This window comes from Vombatus ursinus, unplaced genomic scaffold, assembly GCF_900497805.2.
Source record: "Vombatus ursinus unplaced genomic scaffold, bare-nosed wombat genome assembly UNPS02009975.1, whole genome shotgun sequence".
NCBI lineage: Eukaryota > Metazoa > Chordata > Mammalia > Diprotodontia > Vombatidae > Vombatus > Vombatus ursinus.
This window is the reverse complement of record NW_020949753.1, coordinates 1049106-1068802: the sequence shown is the minus strand read 5'-3', so window position 1 is coordinate 1068802 and position 19697 is coordinate 1049106.

The following is a 19697-nucleotide window of genomic DNA, read 5'->3' as shown; positions in this document are numbered from 1 at the left end:
TCCTTCTGCATTTCGAGGGTGTACTTACATCTCAAGCTTTGGGGCTTTATAATGTAGGTGTGGATATAACATTTTCTTGGAGGGCTTAGTAAATCTCTTTGAGAGTAGTTGTTAAATATTTTTACCTTTGTATCTTTAATGCCTAATGCAATGTCTGGTACATAGTAGGTGCTAAATGAAAGCTTGGTGGTGGATTGAGACTGCTTTGGAACTCTGCAAAATGAATACCCTCTAACAAGGAAATAGAGCTGAAATTAATCTCTTTATCCTGGCCTCCCTCTCCTGACCACAGCTTAAATGATACCTCCTGGAAGGACAAAGGTATTACATCAGCTGACTTACTTTAATTCACCTAAGCCAAAGGCAAATTCAACTTTTGCCTGAATTGGACATTTTAAAAAATTGGTGTTTATACATATAATATATATAAACATAATATATTGTCTACATAAATATAATATATTGTATATGTAATATATATAAACATATATGTGTGTGTATGTGTAGGTATTTTAAAGGAACAGTGTGGCAGTAACTTTCCATTTAAAAACAAAACACCTTTCCAAAAGACTCTAATAAACCCAGGTTGTTTTGCACTTTGTGGGAAAGGACTATTTATTGCTTTATGAAAAAATTATAACTATGTTCCTCTCAAGCAACTGGATATAAAGTCCCCATTGTAATTCTTACTTCACTTAAATATAAATTAGGCTTGTAGTGTTGTCCTGGGGCGTATGACATGCTCATTTATTTCTATGTTTGAGATTTAGGAGGTAATACAATACTCGAGCAGTCTGGAAAGGGGGAAGAGGTAGTCAAAAGTGTAAAATGGTATGCTTCCTAGCTTGCCTTTCCAGCAGGAATCAGGGCTAGCCTAGGACATCTGAACAGCCCCCTCTCTCCCAAAGAATATAGTTAACCTCCTCCACCAATACCCCCAGGATACCCACAATTCGGAATACATAGGAAAAGAGGGAAGAACATCTTCCAGGCTATGTCCACCCTTATCTCTCAGGGTAGGCACACCCTTACTCCTTTATGACAGGCTTTACTTTCCTTAGAGTTATATCCAGTTCACCTAGTACCCCAGGTTCAACTTTGAAGAGCCAATCTCATTTCCCAAAATGAAGGGATTACCCATTTGGAACTTAAATAGACACAGTTAAACCCTTAAGGAAGAAATTCTTAACCTGGGAACCATAGACTAGATAATTTCAGGAGGTCCATGAATTTGGGTGGGAAAAAAATTGCATCTTTAATTTTGCTAAACTTTGGTCTGCTTTGTAATCCTATGCATCTTATTCTTTGCATTTAAGCACATTATTCTAAGGAGTCCATACATTTCATTAGATTGACAAAGGGATCCATGATGCAAAAAAGGTTAAGAACTGCATTAAGGTATGCTGGATGAATGAAGTACTTTACCTCAAAATAAAACTTTTCAAAATATCTTCCTTATTCCCAATTGCAGCCTCAAATATGGAAAGTTGATTTCATTTTCTTCTGATATAATGACATAATATAGAGCAGGAAAGCTCCTCAGATCATTTAGTCCAACCGTCTGATTATACAGATGGGGAGACTGAGGTCCAGAGAGTTAAAGTGATTAGCCAGGTCCTCTGACTTTCTATTAAACCACCCTGATAAGTATGATTTCATATTAACCATGGAAAGGATCCTCGAAGTGGACACTCTCTCTAAAGCGATCAATCTGAAAATGGAGTTCTTAAAACAGAATTGTAATACCACCCTGTGCTCAGGCAGTAAAATTCCTCCTAGAGATTTCAGAACGTATTCACTTCACCCTTCAGTTCTTAAATATACACTCAAAAGAGGGTAGTCAGGAAATATTATATTATGGTGGTCACTCCTAAAGTTCATTCAGCACCAAATGAGGACCCCAACTGTCAAACTCACAACATTGTCTGCAAGGCTGGAAATTCGATCTCAGGATCAGTAGTCAGGAAAGAAACACAAAGCAGCTAGGGTCTTAACATCCAGTTTTAAGCTCACATAGACAAACACATGTGCTTATTGCCTGGTGTGAGCAGCTAACTATGTCTGACTCATGGGAAGTACAGGGAGTGAGAGTTACCTGCCAAACGTTCTAGAGGAAAAGGGAAAAAAGAGATAACTATAAGAGGAAGTCAGTTACTTTAAAGTGCATTGGGTGAACCATTCCTCCTAATTAGTAGTCTGGTCTGCTAATGCCTGTTGCATTTGCCATCTCTGAATCAACAAAACAAAACACAATAAGAGGGTTGCTTTATCATCCCAATCATCCGGGCTAAGGCACATATGTATGGGCAGAGAAGCTAGCACAGCTTAGCAAGAACTTGGTGGGCAGTGCACATCTCCACAGGTGCTCCATGAGGAATACTGCAATCCAACCTTCACCACACTTGATAACATCTCCAGCTATGATGACTTCATGGTAAATGAGGGAGGGGAAGAAGGAAGGTGACAAAAAGGGGTCCAAATGAGATCATATAGAAATCAGGTTAAAAAATGGAGAAAGGGGAAAGCAAAAAGAGGAGACAAGCTTTTTTTTTTTCATCTAGGAAATTACTTCACATCTTTATGTAAATCATGACTGAAAGGTATTGGTATAGTACTAATTAGAATAACTACTAAATAATTGTTCCTAAGGTCATGTTGCCCCTTAATAAAGAATAAGTTTCCAGAGATGGTCTTTAAAAAAAAATTGTTATTAGCATTCCCTTGCAACTATCAGCAGGATAATTAGTCAGAACTCTCAGAGTATTTCCAAAACTGATTAACTGATGTTTTCTCTGTTCCAAAAGCCTCTTATAACAAGGCCATAAAGCTGTCACTTACCAAAGAGAAGCTACTGAGTTTGCAGGTCAAACTTGATTCAAGTGTCAACTTTGAATGTCTTTTTGGCATTCAAAAAATGAGAATATTAGTATAATCCATTAACCTAAAGTCCAAGACATTTTGATTATCTTACCTATTATCTCTAGCTCCTTCTTTTCTTTCTTCTTTTTGTGAGAGGAGAAAAAAGAGGAGGGACAGACCCGTATAAGTTGTCATTTGTTCTGCAATGTTTTTTAACATTTTTTTGTGAGGCAATTGGTGTTAAGTGACTTGTCCAGAGTCACACAGCTAGTAAGTGTTACGTGTCTGAGGCCGTATTTGAACTCAGGTCCTCCTGACTCCAGGGCCAGTGCTCTATCCACTGTGCCACCTAGCTGCCCCAATATTCTTTTTTTAATAGGATTTTGAGTTCCAGATTTTTCTCCCTCCCTCCTTCTCCTCCCTTCTCCCTGAAAGTGAGCAATCCATTATAGGTTATATATGCACAATCATGTAAAATATATTTCCATATTAGCCGTATTGTGAAAGAAGAAACAGAGCAAAAGAAAAAAAAATGAAAAAAAAGAAAATAGTTTGCTTTGATCTGCATGCAATGTATAGTCTTATACAGTTACCCAGGACACTAGGAAGTTCAAGACAATAAAGTGCTGTGAGAAGGACCCCGAATAAAAAGTCAAGATACCTGGGTTCTGATACTGTTTCTAAAGCTAACTCACTGTATGACTTTGCGCCAATCACTTAGACTCTAGGTAATTTCAAAGTTGGAGAAATGACCAAATCAATAAAGAAATTTCAAGTAGCTATTTGCCTAAGACTCCTTGTGAAGGAATGGGATTTCCTGAAATTTAGAGATCTTAGTACAAATGGTAGAGACTTCTGATTCAGTTATGTCAATACGCCTTCTTTGCCTTCCAATCCAATCCAGGCTTTTCTCGTTATTTAAGTGAAGTCACAGAATTTTAGAGCTGGAGGGGACCTTAGAGATTGTTTGTCATCCAATCCCCTCATTTTTAGATAACCCATATCTTTAGAGAATTTGTTTTCAAATTACCTGGAGGGTCTGGGTGACAAGCCCAAAGTCATAGAGTGACTTAGTTTTAGGGAACCCAAATGTCTTGACTTTTTATCCAGTGTCTTTCCCACAACACTGCAGTGCCTCAGTTTCATAAAATCATTTGCTTAAAGACTTGCAACTGAATATAGAAAGGAATACAATCCTTTGGAAACCAGTTGACTACTAGAACAAATCCTCCCACCACCTCTGCTGCCATTATGTATTTGAACCAAATGTTAGAGAATGCAAATAAATATGAGCCAAAAAATGGATTTGAAAAGTCACCACAATGTTTATTCCACCAACCCTGAAGTAAACAGGGGGAAGGGGAGAACCCACAAAAGCCAAATAATAATAATAATAATAATAATAATAATTTCTTAGAGGAAAAAATAATACACAAAGAAAGCATGTCTAAGTTTGAACTCATTTTTGTCAGCATTGAATCTAAGTTTTCTCCCTCAAAATACAAAAAAAAAATGGTCTAATATGTTTTCGTCATTTTCATGTGATTTCTCTCAGGCACTCTCCCAATATGTTTCATCCACCCACTTACCTTCCCCTTTCTCAACACACACACCCTTTTTGACTCTTTATACAATGAAAAACTTAACTAGTAAGGACAGAGTTCTTATAAATTATTGTGTCTAGCTACATGTTACACACAAAACTTTTAAGTAATTCATTGTCTCCTTTTATTTTGTCAACTTCAAATCAACAAATGTATTGAATATCTACTCTTTGTAAATCACTGTATTAAATTCTAGGGATATGTGATTAAATAAGGTACAGCTCTGCCTTCAAGGAGTGTCAATCTTAAAGGAGTTAGACATGTATTTGAATATCAGCTATATAAAAAAAGGCAGGCCCCAAATGATGTCTTTAAAGGATATAAACAAATATTTTGTGAAAGAATTGCAAACATTGACATCCATATAAAATAATGTACCAAGTCACTAATAAAAATAGAAATTCAAATCAAAACAATGCTGAGGTATGATGTCACACCTGGCCAGTTGACAAAGACAAACATTGTGGAGAAGATAGGAACAGTCAGAGTTGGAGGGGTTGTGGGAAAGGAACACACAAATGCACTCCTGGTGGAGTACTTTGGTCACACTATGCTAGAAAGCAATTTGGAATGATATGAAGAAAATTATGCCCTCACCCTTTGATCCAGTGGGGTCCACTGCTACCCCAAGGATGTAAATGATAAAATGAAAGTCCTTATAAACACCAAAATATTTATAACAGCACTTTTGTGATATCGAAGAACTAGACATAAAATAAATGCCTACCAATGGGAAATGGCTTTAAAAGTTAATATGTGGGTATAATATGGGTTGATACATGGGTATAATGAAATATTGCTCTGCCATAGGACATGAAGAAAATGAAAAAAATTCTGAGAAATATGGGAAGACTTATACCAACTGATGCAAAATAAGGTATGTAGAACCAGGAAAATAATAATAGACAATATCTACAACAATAAAAGCAGAAGGAACATCAGCAATAAGATAATTGAAGTTGAATGCGCCCTATTACCTCCAGGATCAAACAGAAAATCTTCTGTTTGCCATTTCAAACCCTAGCCCCCTTCTACCTCTCCAGTCTTCTTGCATCTTACTCTCCCCCTTAAACACCACCACCACTCTACATTCTCATGACACTGACCTCCTTGCTGTTCCTCACACTTGATAATCCACTTCCAGATTCAGCATTTTCACTGTCTGTCCTCCATTTTTGGAATCCACTCCCTCTTCATCCCTGCTTCCTAGCTTCCTGGCTTCCTTTAAGTGCCAGTCAAAGCACCATCTTCTAAAAGAAGCTTTTCCTGATCTTTTTAATGCTAGGGCCTCCCATCTCTTGATAATCTCCAATTTATTCTGTGTATCTCTTCTTCATACACATGTATACATGTGCATATGTATACATAGGTGTTTCCATGTTATCACTCTCTGAGCTGCTTGACAGCAAGGACAGTCCTTTGCCATTCTTTTTGTCCCCAGCACTTAGCATAGTGCCTGGCAAAGAGTAGTCAGTTAATAAATGTTGGATGACTGATTGATTATGACAATATAATGACCAAACTTTGGACCAAAGAAGAAATATAAACCTACACTTCTGCAAAGATGAAGACTATGGGTCTGGAACACTACAAATCATATCAGACTTCATTGATATAAAGTTAATTTTGCTGAACCATTTTTAAATAAAGAATAGCTTTCTGAAAGGATTTGGGTTATAAGTTATATAAAAACAAAAGATACCAATTTTTAATAAAAATTTTAATTTAAAAAATCTCCTTTGATGTATGAAGAAAAGGGATTCAAACAAAGTGCTCTAAAAAGTCTGAGGACCAAGAAACCCCCTCCAGCTTGAGTTCAGGACAGGGATCTAAGTCTTATTTGGTTCATTTCCATGTAGTTTCCTTTCCTTCTCACTCTTCTCTTTTCCCAAATAAGAGTGTGTAATGTGTTTCTTCTTCAAAGTGCACATGGAATTGTTGGTACCCATTCACAAGTGGTCTTACCATTTATAACAAGATATTGTGCTAGCTTCAGGGATGATAAGTCATATAGATCTGCAAACTGAGACATAGAATAGTGTTTATCTCTCAAATTCTCACTATACTACCTAAACAGTCTGCCCTTGATAGATGGATGAGAACACTTCCATCACATATAAGGAGCCTCTAGAAGGATGTTTTAGGCTGCAAGAACTGGAGATTATGACACACAGAAGTAAGATGTCCAAACACAACTTCTACAGACAAAATTAAAAATATTATAAGTGCCTGTGTCTATAGTCATACCAGTCATCCTTGGATACTAAAGAAATAGATGATGATGAAAACATCTTTTAGAACACTCCTTACATCTCTAATCAATTTACTATAATCTCCCAGATTGCTGCAATCTCAAACTTGGGACATTTTGCATCTGAACGTCTCTTAGCCAGTATTCATCCTGATTCAGTTACAAGAAATGACTGGATTGTCAATGCGTGTCCCTACAGTGACCAACAACTGGGGTATGAATTACTTTTTTTAAAAAACTGTTCTTTATCACAGTCCAATCAACAGTGGGGTGATCAATATTAATAATGAGAAATGACTTCCATTAAATACAATGATGGATTTATCTGTGTTGAATTCCATTTGGCTGAACATAGACCAAGACAGAAAAGTTCACAACCAGTCAAACACTAATGAAAAGATCCCGGCTAGTTGAAAATTATTTGAGAGAATGATATTTTAGTATATTGGGGACAAAGTTCAATGAAGTAGAAGAAAAACTAGAGAAAAGAACAAGTTTTATGAAGTTGATGATTCACTCAAAGGAATCACTTTTTCAGGCTGAATGAAGCATGCCTGTCTGACTTAATCTTAAAGAATCTGATTTTTTGGACCATGAATGGAAATTAAATTATTTCTACTGGGAGCTTTACCTTTTTTCAAAGATTTATCTTGTCGTGGTAGGAGGATAATTTTTCAATTTAATAAATATCTTCTATGTTGGAATTCTATAAGAAAAAAAATGAAGTAGTATATTGAAAGTTGGCATTGGAGCCAGGAAAGCCTGGGTTCAAGATGTAACTCTGCCATCTATTGACTGTGTTACCCTGGGCAAGTCATTTAATCTCTAAGTGCCATAGACACCACTATAATTTCAGAGGAGGTGTTGACCTGCCTTGGTCAAGAGAGTGTCTTCATCCAAACACTTACCATATCAATGAAACCACAGGTCCAGTTGCCATCATCAAAATTCATATTTGTATTTCTCATGTTTTAGAATCTGGCTATATATTTGAAGGAAAGGAAGGAAACATTTATTAAGTACCTATTTATGTTCCAGGCACTTAACAAATATTATCCCCTTTAATCCTCATGACTCTGGGAAGTAGGAATCCCCACCAGTGTTCATACGACCCTAGATTGATGACTGCTAAGAAGGAGCCCAGTATCTCCCTAGGCAGAAGAATTCTCTTTTAGAGAGTTTAAATTATTACTAAGTTGTTCCTTGCATCAAACCTAAATGTACATCTTTGTGACTTCTACTCACAACCCCTGGTCTGCCCCCGAGGCCAAACAGAACATGCCTAATCCTTCCTCAATATGAAAGCCTTTCAGACACTTGAAGAGACCTCTCATGTTCCAGTCTCCACCCCTAAGTCTAATCTTCTCCAGAAAAAAAAGTACATATGTGTGTGTGTGTGTGTGTGTGTGTGTGTGTGTGTGTATGCTTAATTCCTTTAACCAATCTGCATATGACATGGACTCAAGACTTTTCACCATCCTGGTTACCCTTCTCTGGACACTCTCCAGCTTATTATCTTTCTTAGACCAAGGTACCCAGAACCAAAGAGGATACTCTATTTGAGGTCTAATTAGGGCAGAATTCAGTGGAACTATCACTTTTCTGTTCTTGGAAGCTATGACTCCCTTAATGAAGCCTGAGGTAGCATTAGTTTTGGGGGGAAGGGGTTTGTTGTTGTTTTGTTTTGTTTTAAAACTGGGACTCCCTATATCACTGAGGCTAGTCACTAGCCCGATCTTGCTATTGATCAGCATGGGAGCTTTGATCTGCTCCTGTTTGGGACCTGAGCCAGTTCATTCCTTCTTGGGCAGTTTGATGACCCCCACTTTCAGGAATCGCCATATTAATTCTGAACTTAATGTGGTCATCCACTGGTCAACCAGTGGGTTAGCCCACTGCAGCTCAGAACCCCCCCAGTTCAAGAGATCCACCAGCCTCAGTCTCTTCAGCAGCAGGGACCACAGACTTGCACTCACCAGCATTAGCCTTTTTGACTACTATATCACCCTGCTGACTCGTATTGAACTTGTAATCTTCGAAGACACCTAGATTATTTTCATGTATAGCCATGCTTATTCTCCCATCTTGCACTTGTGAAGTTGATTTTTTTTGGTACCCAAATTTGAAAATTTGCATCTATCCCTATGGCCTCTCATCTAATTAGATTCAGCCCAGTGTTCTAGCCTGCTAAGATCCTTTTGAATCCTGGATTGTTACATCTTCAAATTTAATGAATATATCATCTATGCCTTTATCCTAGACATGAATCAAAACATCAAATATCACAGGGTCAAGCACAGATGCCGGAGATACTTCCATTAAAGACTTCCTTTGATCTATATGATTTTATATGAATATATAAAGAGTACTCCCTTTACATGCAGATCAGAAAGGCCTCATGCCTTCTAGTCTTATTTGATTCTTGTCCATATTTTCCAACAAGTCATAGTAAAGAATCTAGCCCAAATGATGGTAATCTACATAACCTTAGAGCACCTTCACCTTAAGAGGTAAAGAACATCTCATAGGAAACTATCTTTTGTTTTATTTAATAGTATTTTATTTTTCCAATTAGCCGTAAAGACAATTTTCAACATTCATTTTTTTAAAGATTTTGGGTTCCAAATTTTTCTCACTCCCTCCTTCCCTTCCCTTTCTCCCTCCCTAAGACAGCAAGGAATCTAATATAAGTTATACATGTGCAATCATATAAACATATTTCCACATTAATCATGTTGTGAAAGAAGAAATAGAACAAAAGAGGAAAAAAATAAAAACAGTATGTTTCAATCTGTATTCAGATTCCACCACTTCTTTCTCTGGATGTGGATAGCACTTTCCAACATGAGTCTTTTGGAATTGTCTTAGTTTGTTGTATTGTTGAGAAGAGCAAAGTCAATCACAGTTAATCGCACAATGTTACTGTTATTGTGTACAATATTTTCCTGGTTCTGCTCACTTCACTCAGCATCACTTCATGTAAGTCCTTCCAGGTTTTTCTGATATCCGCCTGCTCATTGTTTCTTATAGCACAATAGTATTTTATTACGTTCATGTTCCACAACTTGTTCAGTCATTCTCCAAATGATGGCCATTCCTTCAATTTCCAATTCTTGACCACCACAGAAAGAGCTGTTATAAATATTTTTGTACATGTAGATCCTTTTCCCTTTTTTTATGATTTCTTTGGGATACAGCCCTAGAAGTGCTATTGCTGGATCAAAGGGTACACACAGTTTGATTGCCCTTTGAGTAGAGTTCCAAATTGCTCTCCACAATGGTTGGATCAGTTCACAATTCCACCAACAATGCATGTGTCCCAATTTTCTCACATTCTCTCCAACACTTATCATTTTCCTTTTCTGTCATATTAGCCAATCTGATAGGTATGAGGTGGTACCTTAGAGTTGTTTTAATTTGCATTTCTCTAATCACTACTGATTTAGGGCATTTTTTCATATGACTATAGATAACCTTGAGTTCTTCATCTGAAAACTGCCTATTCATATCCTTTGACCACTTATCAATTGAGCGATAACTTATAAATTTCACTCAGTTCTCTATATATTTTTAGAAATGAGGTCTTTATCAGAGATACTGGCTGCTAAAATTATTTCTCGGCTTTCTGCTTTCCTTCTAATCTTGGATGCATTTGTTGTGAAAAGAACTTTTTAGTTTAATATAATCAAAATTATCCATTTTACATTTTGTAATGCTTTATATCTCTTGTTTGATCATAAATTTTTCCCTTCTCCATAAACCTGACAGGCAAACTCTTCCATGCTCTCCTAACTTGCTTATGGTATTACCCTTTATGTCTAAATCATGCACTTATTTTGACCTTATCTTGTTATATGGTGTAAGATGTTGGTCTGTACCAAGTTTCTGCCATACTATTTTCCAGTTTTCCCAGCTGTTTTTGTCAAAAAGTGAGTTCTTATTCCAGAAATTGGAGTCTTTGGCTTTATCAAATAGGAGATTACTATGGTAAGATACTGCTGTGTTTTGTGTACCTAATCTATTCCACTAATCAACCACTCTACCTCTTAGCCAATGTCAAATAGGTTTGATGATTGCCACTTTATAATATAGTTTTAGATCTAGCATGGCTAGACCACCTTCCTTTGCATTTTTTTCATTAATTCCCTTGATATTCTTGATCTTTTGTTCTTCCAGATGAATTTTGTTATTATTTTTTCTAGCTCTATAAAATAATTTTTGGTAGTTTGATTGGCATGGCACTGAATAAGTAAATTAATTTAGCTCTATAGGATACTTCCTAAGAGACAGCTCTACCTCAAACCTCAAAATCAAACTATCCTGGCCTGAGCTTATTGTCTTTCCCCCTGAACCTGGGACTATCTTTTGTCTTTGCTATTTTAATTTGTGTCTCCTCTCTGACTCTTATGCTCAAAATCTTGGTGTTTTCTTTGACTCTTCACCCTTTATATCTACTTGGTGACCATATCTTTTCAATTCTACTTCTCTCTCTGACGTGTGTTCCCCGTATTCTCTTGCCAGTGCCATCACCTCAGGATTAATTCTATAGATTCTTAAAGTTTTCATGCTCAACTTTTATCCCCTCCTTCACCTTTCATACCACTGCTAGAACAATCATCTTAATGTATAGACCTGGTCACCTCATTCCACTACTCAAAAGTTTTCAAGAGCCCCCTTTGCCTACTAAGTAAAAATCAAATTTCCATGTGAGAATCCCACATTTTTCAAACTTATCACATGTAGTATGCCAAATTGGACTATTGAATTATTATCTGCCCCCTGAACATGACCTGCACCCTCTGTTGTTTTTTTTTAATTTAGTTATCTGGGTATATGCCATAGGTCATAAGCCCCAACCAGAAAATATTAAATACAATGAGGGTAGGATATGTAAATGCCATATCTTATGTAAAATTTTGTACATCCTAGAACCTACCACAATGCCTTGTACCTAGTAGGCATCTACTGGATATCTCTGTAGTGTGATAGAAAGGGAATTGGATTTCAAGTCACAGGACCTTGGTTTAGTGTTACTTTGGACAAGTCACTTTTCTCCAGGTCTCAGTTTCCTCATCTGTAAAATAGCAATTGATGAGTGCCAGGTCTGGAGTTAGGAAGACTCTTCTCCCCGAGTTCAAATTTGGCCTCAGACACTTACCAGCTCTGTGATCCTGGGCAAGTCACTTTACTCTGCCTCAGTTTCCTCATCTGTAAAATGAACTGAAGAAGGAAATGACAAACCACTCCAGTATTTTTGCCAAGAAAACCCCAAAAGGGGTCATGAAGAGCTGGACACAACTGAAACAACTTAACAATAGCAACAACAAGATCTGTTCTAGCTCAACATCAATGGTCTGAGGAATGACTCTTATTCTTTTAATATCTCTGGAGTATCCATGGGTCATATTAGTTTCCTTGAAAATTTATTAAAAATAATTTTTCCACAACAGGGAAATTGTCAATCTTTACTTAGAATTGAAATTTCCCTAATGTACTTAGCTCTCATTTCTTCAATTGTCTCCATTTACAGTGGTATGCCAAATAGTACATTTGTATGATTTTTCTCTCACACTATAATGTGCACTGCAGTACAAAACTCTATGTTCATTATTTTATATTTAATGAGGGAATTGTTCTTGCTCTAATTATATTATCAAGGGGAGACCTTCATTAACCAAAGTGGCAGAAATAGTGAAAGCCTATAAAACTCATCCCGCCTGGACATGCTACAAAGCTGAAGGCCTCTTTCTAGTCAACAATGCCTCTCTAGTGTGTTCATTAAAATGAGCTTTCATCAAAATCACAGACTGGAGAAAGGAAGATGGGGAGGGCTGAAGCCTGACTTCATATCTGCTTCTAAATAGCTTCGTCAGTGCCAAAGTGGTAAAAATGAAGCATCCCACAATGAGAGATCATGGCAGGGTCTGTACAATTAGACACAGTGACCAGTGGTTAAATTGGTAATGAGGACTGACAGCATGACTTACTGTAAAGTGAAAAATTAAATCAATCAATCAACTTAACCCAGCTCCCAGATACAACTGTTTGAACTACTCCTTCCAAAGAATTCTCTGGTTTTTAAATTGAAATTGTTGGGTTGACCAGCTGTTGGGAAATTGCAGATACTGCCTTTATCATTTATAAATTTTAGCATGTACAGTCCCAAAAGCACTATGGATATTTGATCAATCTAATGCAGGCTGTTCAAGTCACCAAAGGGGTCCTTATATAGTTTAACATGGGGATAAGAAGTAACTCTTTACTGTTGAACAACTTTAAGCAAAACGTATTTATGAAAAGTCAGTCTTGTTTTAGGGTTTTACTGAGTCATTAGACGGGCATCCCAATACTACAGACCTGATACTGTTCTGAAGTCAGAAGATCTGGGTTCAAACCTTCCCAGCTCCACTGTTTGCTACCTATGTGATCTTGGGCTGCTCACCTGTCCCCTCTGGGCCTTAGTTTTCTCATCTATAAAATGAGGTGATTGGGCTAGATGACCTTTGAGGTCCTTTCCACCTCTAAATCTGTCCTCTATAGTTTGAGATTGTCAGGACATAGAGCCCAAAAGGGACCCGGCCTGGGCATGTGATCGTACAATCATATCCAAAGCTCAAAGGAACTTCAGAAGCCATCTGGACCAACCTCATTTTAGTGAATGGTATACTTAACAATTCTAGGCCTTTAAAATAAACATTTAGAAAAAAGTTCTCTTGTTTTTTTTCTGGGAATTACAAAATCACAGATCCCCGGGAGGGCCTATGAAAGGAAAAGGATCTTTCCAAGGACCACATCTCTCCACTGCTCGAGAAACTCCCCGTGGCTTATAATTGTTTTTAGGACCAAGTCTAAACCCCCGTGTTTGGCATTTCCCAATCTGACTCCAGCCTAACTTTCCAGGTTGATTACACATTAGTGGCTCTCATATACTCCATGCTCCAGCCAGACTGGTCTGCTTGTGTTCCCTGTACACGATGTTCCATCTCTTGTCTCCTGGCCTTCACATGAGCCACTCCTTCTGAAATGCATATCCTTCTCACCTCCAAATCAGAGCATCCTCTGACTCCTTCAGACCTCAGCTCAAGCATTTCTTACTACATGACGCTTTTCCTGATTTCCCCTCTTGTTTGGGTCTTCCACTCACCCTGAAATGATTTTCATTTTGCTTTGTAAGTATGGAATGTGGCTAGGGCAGAGCATATACAGATATTCCCTGCCTGCTTCTAACCAGACACATATGGCTAGGTCCTTTGGGGATGACAAATTATGTTATACAACCCCAACTGAGTCATCCTTATGGCAAGGCAATTCTTTTACATCTCCTTAATTAACTCACTGGGTAGGTAGGTGGTGCAGAGGATAGAGTGCAAGTCAAGAAGACCTGATTTCAAATCTAGCCTCATGTGCTTACTAGCTGTGTGACCCTGGGCAAGTCACTTAACTCTGTTTACCTCAGTTTCCTCATCTGTAAAGTGAGCTAGAGAAGGAAATGGCAAACCACTCCAGTATCTTTGCAAAGAAAACCCTAAATGGAGTCATGAACAGCCAGACGCAACTGAAAACGACTAAACAACAACAAATTAACTCACTACCCCACTCACCATAGCAATTCTTCCAAATCTCTTCATTCATCTTTAAATCTCCCATTGTTCCCACCCTCTCAACTGAGAAGTTTGTTTCATTTCAGGTAATTTTTCAGAACCTCCATTTTCTCCTCTCTGCCTCAGCTCTCATCACTCAGATGCTTTCTGCCAATATCTTCTCCTTTATCCCTGTCTAACATGAAGAGATAACTTTCTCCTTAACAAAGCAGAGACCTCTTTATGCTCAAGTGATCCCATTCCATCCTGTCTTAAGATTGCTCCCTTTATCATCTCCACCTTCTCACTGATGTTTAACATCCCCATGACCAGCGGCTGTTTCCCTGCTGTCTACAAACATGCCCATGTCTTCCCCATCCTCAAAAAGCCCCTACTTGGTCTTTCCTCACTCACCCACCAACAATCCATACCTCACCTCCCTTTAGAGGCTAATCTCCCTCGGAAGGTCATCTATAACTGATACTTCCCCTTCCTTTTCTCTCACTCTCTTTTTAACTCATCTTTCCTCTTACTTTCTACATTCTCACTTCTGACCTCATCATTCAATTGAAATTGTTCTCTCCCAAGCTACCAATGATCTCTTAATTGCAAAATCTAATGGTCTGTTTTCAATCCTCATCCTTCTTAACCTCTCTGCAGCTATTGACACTCATTTCTCCTTGAGACTCTCTTCTCTCTAAGCTTCCATGACACTAGTCTCTTCTGTATTTCTCCTTCCAGTCTGACTGTCCGTTCTCAGTCTCCTCAGCTGGATCTTCATCCAGCTCATGCCCACTAACCATAGGTATCCCTCAGGGCTCTGTCCTGGGCCATCTTCTCTTCTTCTTCTATGCTACTTCACTCAGTGATCTCATCAGCTCCAATGGATTCAACTATAATCTTTACCATGGCTTTTCCTCTGCCCTCTCCTCTGTCCTCTCTACAATCCAAGTCTGAGGGTCTTCTCCTCCCAGATTATTTTTTTTATGAAGGCAAACTAGCCAACTTTTGCCTCAGTTCTTACCTAGCCTTTCCTGAATGGGCATTGCCTCAGACAAACTGAGATTTAGGAAAGCTCTTAGCATAAAAAGGCCAAGGTCTCCCACTGCATCCAGGACCATCGCCAGTTGTCCTGACCTTTGTCTTGCCACTGAACTCCAATGACTCTGGAGGAGAGAGTGAGACGGATGACTTTTCACCACTCTACCTCATTTAAATCCTATTCACTTGGAAGTCAAGCTATCACTCTCACGATGTCCTTGGTCCTCTTCAAGAATGAATGACAAACAACAGCAATCCATTGGTGATTTCATCTGCTCCAGGGAGTTCAATTGTCATTTCAATGCATATAACTCTAAAACTATTATGTGCAGATGTAATTTGTCCTTTGAGGTCAAGTTCTCAGATTTCAAAATGGCTTTCAATTCAACAATCACCCGCACCAGAATATCAAATATTCCAACATCTCAAAATCAATACAATTTATCCAAAACTCATCATCCTCCCCACCTAAACCTTCTCCCAACTTCCTGATTTCTATCAATGGCATTGCTGTTTCTCCAGCCCTCACACTTGAAACTCTTCAGTTGTCCTAGGCAGGAATTCTCTTTTGCCTTATAACACTTTTCCTTTTATCATATTCACCTATACACTTGTCATATCCTACCTATCCACTCCAATCCAATCCATTATAATGTAAAATCCTTGAGGGTAGGGACTGTTCTATTTTTGTCTGCATATCAAATGCCTACCATGTGCCTGGAACACAGGAAATCTTTATTGAACATTTGTCAAATTTGATTGAATCAAGAATATATTACAGCATTGTAACATGGGGACAAATTTCTTTGGGCAAAGATAAAAGATTAACTTTTTGCCCCATAAAATACTACTTTTATTCACATGATAAAAGAAATAATAAAGAATAATTTAATAAACTATTTTTTCTTCTAATTTCAACTCATCTTCCCCACAAAACCCACCCTTTTTTGCCAGTTTCCCTTCCAGCTATACAGGTCTGCAAGCTCTGAGTTATCCTCTGCTCTTCAGTCTTATCCCTTATCCTTCACATCTTATCAAAGATCAAGTTGTGCTGATTCTACCTTCACATCACTCAAATCTTAGTCATCCTCGTTCAGGCCAATATCTCTTATCTGGATCATTGCAGTCATCTGAAATTGCTCTCTCTGCCTCTAATCTCTTCTCTCTCCAATACATTTTCCATACAGCAACTTAAATAATATTCCTGAGAAGAGAAGGTCATTATCAGTGCCCCACTCAAGAAACCTAGTGCCTTCTTATTGCCTCTAGGATAAAATACTAACTCCTCCAGCATTTAAACACAGTTGTGCTCCAACCTCTTTTTCCAGACTGATTAATACCCCTCCCTCCCCTACCCCCTTACACAAACAAACTACAATCTAGCCAAACTGTACTTCTTAGTGTTCCCTGTATGTGCATAGGCTATCTCCCCTGCTTGAAATGTTCTTCTCCCATATCACCACATAAAAGAATTCCTAGCTTCCTTCAAAGTAGAACACCTTTCTTGGTCCTCACACTCTTCTAGGTATTAATGTTCTTTCCTCACTCCTCAAAATTAATTTGTATTTATCCTTTATATATTTTATATATAAAGATATATTTTAATAAATAATATTTATTTATAAATAAAATTATACTTTATTCATTTTTTAAATCTGTATACATATTTCCCCCCATTAGAACATAAGTTCCTTGAAGGCAAAGATGATTTCATTTTTGTCATTGTATGCCCAGTTCCTTGCACAATACCTTTTTCATAGTTGGAACACATTATAGACTTGTTGAATCTAGTGTAACCTTCCAAAGGATGAAAACCTGGCCCCATTGGTATAAAAAAAGCTCATTGAGCCATATAGTGTATACATGTATGTGATAAACATATATATATATATACACACATACATAATATGTTTATATGTGTATATACATAGATATATACATGTGTGTATATATACATACATGTATACATATATTTAAAAATATATACACATATACATACAGGTAGGTGGTACAGTTGCTAGAGAGCTGAACTTGGAGTTAGGAAGACCTGAGTTCAAATCTGGCTTTAAGTATTCATTAACCACATGACCCTGGGCAAGTCACTTAACTTGTTTGACTCAGTTTCCTCATCTGTACAATGGGGTAGTAATAGCATTTACTTTACCAGCTTGTTGTAAGGATCAAATTAGATAATATTTGCTTAAAAAAACTTTCCACAGTACCTGGTATGTAGTAGGCATTAAGCACTATATAAATGTTAGCTACTACTAGCAGTAGTAATGTTATTAGTAATATTATGTATATATATATATATATATATATATGTATATGTACACACACACATTTTTTCTTACTCTTTCATACTTTACAGACTCCTAAAGATTGTTGTCACTTCTGCTGTTGTTGTTATTATTGGCATATAATAATTTAATCAATCTCTGCCAGCATGAGTGCCCTCCTGTCTCTCCAGATTATTTTTGTACTTAGTCAACTATTAACACCTGCCTGAAATAGACTGCATGAAGCTGATCTCTCTGTGAATGACTGGGTTGGCACAAGTCACTGGCAATCCTATATTTGACCTGCTCTGTTACCACACTTTCTCATGCCTGGCATGGTAAGAGAGCATGCTTGGTTCACTCAGTAAACGCATTAAAAACCCTCAAGGGCAGTGGGGCTCATTTAATGACCCTGTGTGATCGTTGATTCCTAAATTTATCCTTGCCTAGAGGTTGAGAAGTAATGTTACTACTAATAGTGTTGATAAATTGGCTAAAAGCAGAATGAGGTTTCTGTGTGTCATAGAAAGGGTCATAAAAGAAAATTCTCCCCAAATGTAACATTCATTTGTTCCCACATCAGAGGCCATTTCAGCCAAAGCCCCAAACTCTTTGATAAGAAGCATTTTACAAGTGTGTTTGCTCTTCTAAATTACTCATGATTATACTGAGTCTACAGGACACATTTGGTTTGTGACAGGACCCTACATGGTTCAAATTATCTCAGGGATTTTGAACTACCAGAGTTATAACAGCTTATTCCAAATTCTCACTTCTCCTGAAGTCAAGTGGAAATAAGGAGGGAAAGCAAAAGGAGAAATCAAAATATCTTCAGATGCTATAATGACTTATGATCCCATAGAAAAGGGCCTAGGGAATCCAGAGGAGAGAAATGTTATCTCTTCAGAAGCCCATGATCACAGAAAATGAGAGAAAACTAGAATCTTGATTAGAAACAGGAATGAAAAAAGTATCATTAGAAACAGGATAGTGGTATGGAAAGGATATTGTACTAGGAGGCAGGGTTGAGGTATTACAGCTCTGTCAATAATTAGCTGCATGTCTTTGGATAAGTCACTTTATTTCTTTTTTTAATTTCATGTATTTTATTCTGAACTTAAGAAATAACACAAGCATTTCCATAACATAGTAGAATTTTTAAAAAAGATGATCTTACATGAAACTGCAAATCTATTATGTATGTGGTATTCTTTTTAAAATATATAATAAAGTTATTTTGTAACTTTCCTTTTTTTCTCTTTTTCTTCTTTCCCCCACCCTAGAGATGACTACCATTAGACACAAATATGTATATAATTATGTAAAACCATTCTATACACATTTCTATTTGTCAGTTTCCTCAGGATGTAGATAGCACCCTCCTTCATATGTCCTTTGTAGTTGATTTACGTATTTATAATAGTCAAAATGATTTTGTCACTCAAAGCTGTTCTTAAAACAATATTGATGTTACTGCATACAATATTCTCTTGGTTCTGCTCATTTCACTCTTCATTATTTCGTGCAAGTCTATTCGTGTTTTTCTAAGATCATCGAGCTCATCATTTCTTATAGCACAGTAGTATTCCATCACATTCATAAATCACTTTATTTCAAAGCCCCTTAAATGTGTCCCTCCCCCACCCTTTGCAGGCTTCTTTCATCTTCCTCATCCCACCATACTCTGATTCCGTGACAATAATCTTCTTTCTCTTCCTTGAACAAGACACTCTATCTCCAGACTCCATTTTCAATGGTGGTTCCCTGTGCCTAGAATTCTCTTTCCCCTCATCACTCCCTCCAGTCTTTCTTGGCTCCCTTCAAGTGCCAGCTAAAATTTCACCTTCTACAAGAAGCTTTTCCCAATCCCCCTTAATGCTAATGCCTTCCCGCTATTGATGATGCCCATTTTATCCTCTATCTTGTTTATTCTTTGTTATTTGGGCATTGTCTCCTCCATTAGACTGGGAACTTCTTGAGAATAGGAACTGTCTTTAGCCTTTTTTTAATCCGCATAGCTTAGCACAGTGCCTGGTACATAGGAGACACTTAATGAAGGTTAATTGACTGACTGACACTTTAT